This window comes from Cynocephalus volans, chromosome X, assembly GCF_027409185.1.
Source record: "Cynocephalus volans isolate mCynVol1 chromosome X, mCynVol1.pri, whole genome shotgun sequence".
NCBI lineage: Eukaryota > Metazoa > Chordata > Mammalia > Dermoptera > Cynocephalidae > Cynocephalus > Cynocephalus volans.
In genome coordinates, this window is record NC_084478.1 from 108,507,831 (window position 1) to 108,514,648 (window position 6,818).

The following is a 6,818-nucleotide window of genomic DNA, read 5'->3' on the forward strand; positions in this document are numbered from 1 at the left end:
GGTTTGCTCACTGGGTGAGCGTGGTGCTGACAACACCAAGTCAAGGGTTAAGATCCTCTTACCAGTCATCTAAGCCTCAGAATCCAGGATTTTTACTGGAGCTTGGTCAGGTCACAGGCTGGGAAGTCCACGATCCAGGGGTGCATCTGGTGAGGGCCTTCTTTATGGTAACTCTCTTCAGGGTCCGTGGTGACCAGGGTGTCACATCATAAGAATGGGAGTTTCTGAGGCAGGGAAGTCCAAAGTCCATTTGGTGGTGGCGAATATGACCCAGGGGTCTCCATTGCAAGACGGTGGAAGCAGAGAGAGCAGAGAGAGCAGGACAGTCTCTTCAATAAATGGTACTGGGAAAACTGAAGGTCCATATGCCGGAAAATGAAACTAGACCCCTGTTTTTCACCACTTACCAAAATCAAGCAAAAAAAACAAATGATCTTATTAAAGAATGGACAAGCAAGCTGAATAGACATTTCTCAGTAGAAGATATACAAATGTCCAACAGCTATATGAAAAAATACTCAACATCACTAATCATCAGGGAAATGCATATCAAAACCATAATGAGATATCATTTCATCCCAGTTAGAAAAGCTATCATCAAAAAAGACAAAAAATAACAAATGCTGGCAAAGATGCAGAGAAAAGAGAACTCTTATACACTGTCAGTGGAAAGGTGGAAATGTAAATTAGTACAGCCATTATGGAAAACAGTATGCAGCTTCCTGAAAACACTGAAAATAGAACAAACATATAATCAAGTAGTGCCACTGCTGGGTATTTATCCAAAGGAAAAGAAATTAGCATATCACATAGATATCTGCACCCCCATATTTATTGCAGCACTATTCACAATAGCCAAGATATGGAATCAACCTTGGTGTCCATTGACAGATGAATGGATAAAGAAATGTAGTATGTTTATACAATGGAATACTACTCAGCCATGAATAAGAATGAAATCCTGTCATTTGTGGCAACATGGACGAGCCCAGAAGACATTATGTTAAGTGAAAAAAGTCGGGCACAGAAAGATAAATACTGCATGTTCTCACTCATATATGGGAGCCAAAACAAAATTAAGTTAAACTTTTACAGATAGAGAGCAGAATTGTGGTTACTAAAAGCTGGAAAGAGTAGGGAGAGAAGAGGTATAGGCAGAGGTTGGTTAATGGATACAAAATTATAGCTAGGTAAGAAAAATAAAGTCTAGCAGTGTACAGTAGTCTTAGTCATCTGTAATTAGCAATTATTTATTTTATGTTTCCAAATGGCTAGAACAGAGAAGCTGAAATGTTCTCATCACAAAAAAATGATAGTTTTGTGGTGATGAATACGGTAATTACTCTGACTTGATCATTATAAAATGTATACATGTATTGAATTATAACTCTGTACCCCATAAATATGTACAATCAATATATGTTCATTAAAAAATAAATTCCCTTAAAAACATTGTACTAGAGGTTCAATTCAGGGAAATTAGGCAAGAAAAAGAAATAGAAGTCATTTAGACTGGAAAGATAGAAGTATGAGAGTACTTGAAAAAGTTTGTGGAAGAATGGAATTAAAAGGTAATACGAATCTTTCCATGAACTTTTTACCCTTTGTACAACCACTCTATTTGCATATGACATAATGTTGTATATAGAAAATCCTAAGGAATCCACAAACAAAATAAAACAAGGCCACAGGATACATAATCAAAGCACAAAAATCAGTTGCATTTCTGTAACACCAACAATGAACAATTCAAAGATCAAATTAAGAATAAAGTTTCATTTACACTAGCATCAAAAGAATAAAATACTTAGGACTAAGTTTAACAAACAAAGCTCAAGACTTGCACACAAATAATTCTAAAATTTTGCTGAGAGAAATTAAAGAAAACATAAATAAATGGAGAGGCATTCTATGTTCTTAGATTGGAAGACTCAATATTGTTAAAATAGTAATTCTTTCCAAAGTGATCTATAGATTCAACACAATCCCTGACAATATTCCAGCAGGCATTTTTGCAGATCTCAAAGTTCATATGGAAATGCAGGGGATGCAGAATAGCTAAAACAATCTTGAAAAAAAGAAAAAAGTTGAAGAATTCTCACTTCCCAATTACAAATGTTACCATAAAGCTAAAGTTGTCAAGATAATGTGGTACTGACATAAGAATAGATATAATGATCAATGGACCAGAGTTGAGAGTTCAGAAATAAATCATAACATTTAAAGTCAATTTATTTTTGACAATGGTATGAAGACAATTCAATGGGGGAAGGAATGTTCAACAAATGACGTTGGGACAACTAGATATACACATGTAAAAAGATTATCTCAGACTGTCATCTCACACTGTATACAAAAATTTACTCTAAATTTTTCATAGATTTAACTGTAAGAGCTAAAAACAATAAAACTTTTAGAAGAATACCTGGGAAGAAATCTGTCAGAACTTAGGCTAGGTAAAGATTTCTTAAATATGACACCAAAACATAGTTTGTGAAAGAAAAAAATTGATAAATTGGACCTCATCCCAAATCAAAACTTTGGCATTCCAAAAAGACACTATTGAGAGAACAAAAAGACAAGCAACAGGCTGGGAGAAAATATTTGCAAAACCCGTATGCTATAAAGGACTTGTATCCAGGATACACAAACTCTTACAGCTTAAGAAGAAGAAGAAAATAAAGAAAAAAAGAAGACAACCCAGTTTAAAAAATGGACAAAAGCCATGAGCAGACATTTTTTTTTTACCAAAGAAGACATACAAATGGCTAATAAGCACATGAAAAGATGCTCAATATCATCAGTCATTAGGGGAAATGCAAATTAAAACCACAATGAAATACCATCTTGTGCCCACTAGGATGGATATAAAAAGTGAGACAGACAACAAATGTTGGCAAGAATGTGCAGGAACAGAAACTCTCAGAATGCTCATAGGAATGTAAGATGATACAGCCACTTTGAAAAGTTTAGCAGGTCCTCAAAATATTAAACATAAAACTACCATACAACCCAGCAATTCCACTCCTAGGTATCTATCCAAGAGATGTGAAAACACATGTCCGTACAAAGACTTGCATGGAAATGTTCACAGCAGCATAATAGCCCCAAATTGGAAGCAATCTAAGTGTCCATCAACTGACAACTGGATAGATGATACTCGTAAGTGGTATATCCATATAATGGAACACTACTCAGCAATAAAAAGGAACAGACTACTAACACATGCTATATCATGGATGAACCTCAAAAACATTTTGTGAGTGAAAGCAGCCAGGCACAAGAGACTACATATTGTATGATTTCGTTTGTATGAAATGACTAGAAAAGGCAAAAGGAGATTAATAGTTACCTAGGGTTGGGGTGGGAACAGGGATTAGCTGTAATTGAACACGAGAGATATTATTAGGGGGGTGAAAATGTTGTAAAACTGACTTATGATGGTTGCACCACTCAGTAATGTTACTAAAAATCATTGAACTGTACACTTGAAATGAGTGAATTTTATCATATGTAAAATATATCTCAATGAAGCCTTTTTAAAAATTAGAGCTGATACTTATATAGCACTTAGTAAGTGCTTGACATGTAGCAATGCATTTAATCCTCATACCAGCCCTATAAAGTAGGTAATATTATATATCCTCCTTTCATAAATGAGGAAACTGAGGCACAAAGAGATTAGGTAACTTGCCGAACATCACACAGCCAGGAATTGGTAGAGATGGGATCCGAACCCAGTCTGTCCCTACAATCTCTGATCTTAACCATAGATTCCATTTGTGGGAGAAAAAAAGAATATACAGATATATGATATACAGATATCGCACTTGTGTTTGACAATGGAAGGAATCACAAGGAACTTTAATCAGTGATCCCTCTAGAGAGTGGGAATGAGGGTGGGCAGAAGAGGGAGACGTTCACATATTACTTTATACCTCTTTGAACTCTTAAAATAATTCATGTATACATTTTGTAGATAAGAAACATCTATTTTTAAATCAAAGCATTGGTTATCTTTGATTTGTTACATTATACATTTTTAATTTTCCCTAAACTTTTTTACATTTCCCAAATTCTTTGGGGTATATCTTCAGGCCAAGTTCTCATTATAATCACCATGACATGTTTTCTGCTACATTTCATTTTGCCAATGTCAGAGCCCCAAGATGGAGTTTAGGTCAAGTTTCAGGCAGAGGACTGAAGAAGACTTCATGAAAGAAGGACATGTGTTGCTTGCTCTGCTCAGGGGAGACTGTGATTGGGCTGGATTTAAGGCTGCACTGAGCTGTGGTGTGCAGCTCCGAAACCCCAGATCCCCTGGGGCACACTGAGGGGGCTGGCTGCCTCAGAAATCGCTGCTCTCCTGCAGGGGGATAGATGATCTGCATGCTTGTGCACATGTGCAGACAAACCCATTTAATGAAGCTCAGTTTGGATTTTTGGCAGGGTGATTGTGCCTCCAGCATGTGTTTGTATCTGTGTAACAGAGGTTTCATTTATTTATTTATTTATTTATTTATTTATTACTTAATACTTAAAGATATTCACGTATGAAAAAACCCAAGTGTTGTGGAGTATCTTCACTAACATAGGAAATATTAGCTTATAAACTTTGGGAAGCATTAGACTGTGTGACAAGATGTTTAAAAGAAAATAGAAGGGGTTAATGTTTAGCCTGTGATTAACTCTAATCATTTCCTTGGCTCAATAATATTGTGGGGGGAGAGGAATAACAACAGGGCTTGTCTATTTTTAATATGTACTCAGTGTATACTAACACTCTACAAGGGCGTTTTGTGAGAAAATAGGATACTTTTTCATGAAGGTTTCCCTTTTAAAGATTTTATATTCAATAAAGACTGATTAAAAGATGTTTGGAAGAGAGTAGAATCATTTTTATTTCTATCCTCTGGCTATGGGCTAGTGTCATATAATCCTCTTGACTGTTAAAATGCAATGAAAAAATCCAATGAAAGCATGGGTTTCAGAGTCAGATTTAAGTTCAAATTCCAGATCTGCCACTTACTAGCTGTGTAACCTTAGGCGAATTATTTAGCATAATCCTCAGCTTTCTTGTTGTTTTTCTGGAAAATGGGAATAGCACTACCTCCCTGCACAGGGTAGTTGATTGAAGCAATTAGTAAGTGCTCATTAGACATTAGTTCTCTTACCTTCCTCTGGAGGAGAAGAAAATGAGGAGGGAAAAAAAAATCTTTGTGCAAGTGGGCTACCTCCTCTTATATGCCATTTTCCTGCTAAGGAAATGGCCTTTCTGGACAGAGTGAAATCAGAATCTCTTATGCTGTGCCATAGGTGTGTTGCCCTATGTGCATAATGTAGAGCTACTCTACCTTTCCAGTGATGATTCTGAGTAATTGTATCACCTACTATAGACTATGTGCATTCATTTGTGAATTGACTGACTATGTCCAGGCAAATGCCACGTCAGTTTGATTTGCTTTGAGGATGTTTCTACTAAGCTTGTGTTTTCCAAGAAAAGTGGTAAGAAACTTCTGTTGGAAGAGAGAAGAGTCTTTCCAACTCACCACTTCAATTGTGTTTTTTTTTTATAAAAACTTTGAAGATGTGGTAATAAAGACACCACCAGATCAAGTATAATAGTCTTACCCAAAGAATTCATGTTCCCTTGATGAATGCATTTGACAGAACCAGTGATAATGAACTCTTAAGCAGCTGACCCATTTCCCACCATTCCATCAGTCACCACTGAATGAGCACCTACTGTCCATGCACTAGCTGTTATAGAAGGAATGTTTTTAAATTTTTAAGTGTTCAGAATGCTAAGCTTGTAGGTGTTGGAGAAGGAGAACACAAGAATACAAACAAGCTGCAATGACCAGCATGCAAAGTACATGACCCAAGAGTGAGAGGTTAGGCTTGATCATCATCTACATTTAATTCCTCAAAGTGAGGTCAGTATAGTTGAAGAGCAGAAAGCCAAATACGAGCACAAGCCCTCGGGTGCAGCCACACTTAAAAAGGAGGAGGAAATTCAAACAGCAAAGTAAACTAGAAAGAGCAGTGAAAAAGAAAATCAGGATATTAAAAGGTCAAAACAAAACAAGAAAAAGGTTTTCAGTGCCATCAGATGCAGCAGAGTTCAAGAAAGAGAAACATCAAAAAGTGGTTTGACCGGGAGGAAGTTAGCAGTGGTTTCCGAGGTTAAGTGGTTTCTGACTAGGCAGGTGGTTTCTATTATGTAAATGGTGGCTTATATAGAATGAGATGTTTAGATCAACAATTTTATTTCATGCGGAACATTAAAGAGCCATTATAATTAGACTCACTCATTCATTCATTTATTCCATTAGCATTTCCTGTGCTCTTACAAGTGCTTAACTCTACTAAGTTCTATGGGATAGGAGTACCTAATAGAAAAGCCATAATTGAATCAACCAATTTACAACTATCAAAAAGCAACAACAGCCAAACTGGGCCACTAGAGCCCAGGGGAAGAGGAGGAGAGACCTACGGAGTGCATGAAGGCAGGAGAAGCCACAATGAGAGAAAGAAAGAACCGCTCCAACCATTTCAAGCCCCGGCCAATTCATGGCTGGCCCTGATGAGTGCACAGAGCAAGAGCTGGCAAAATCCGCTTTTGTGCCCTTCATATGAAATGGCTTGGAGGTGGCAGGGGAGAAGAGAGCCTTGGTAGCCCCCAGGCCAGCTAGACCACTAACAGGGTTCCCAAGGACACACATAGTAGCAAGGGGCCACAGACAACTGAAAAAAGGAGCCACTCAGAGGCCAGTGAGTCATTACAAGGGACGGGCACACGGTCCATCCCATGGGAA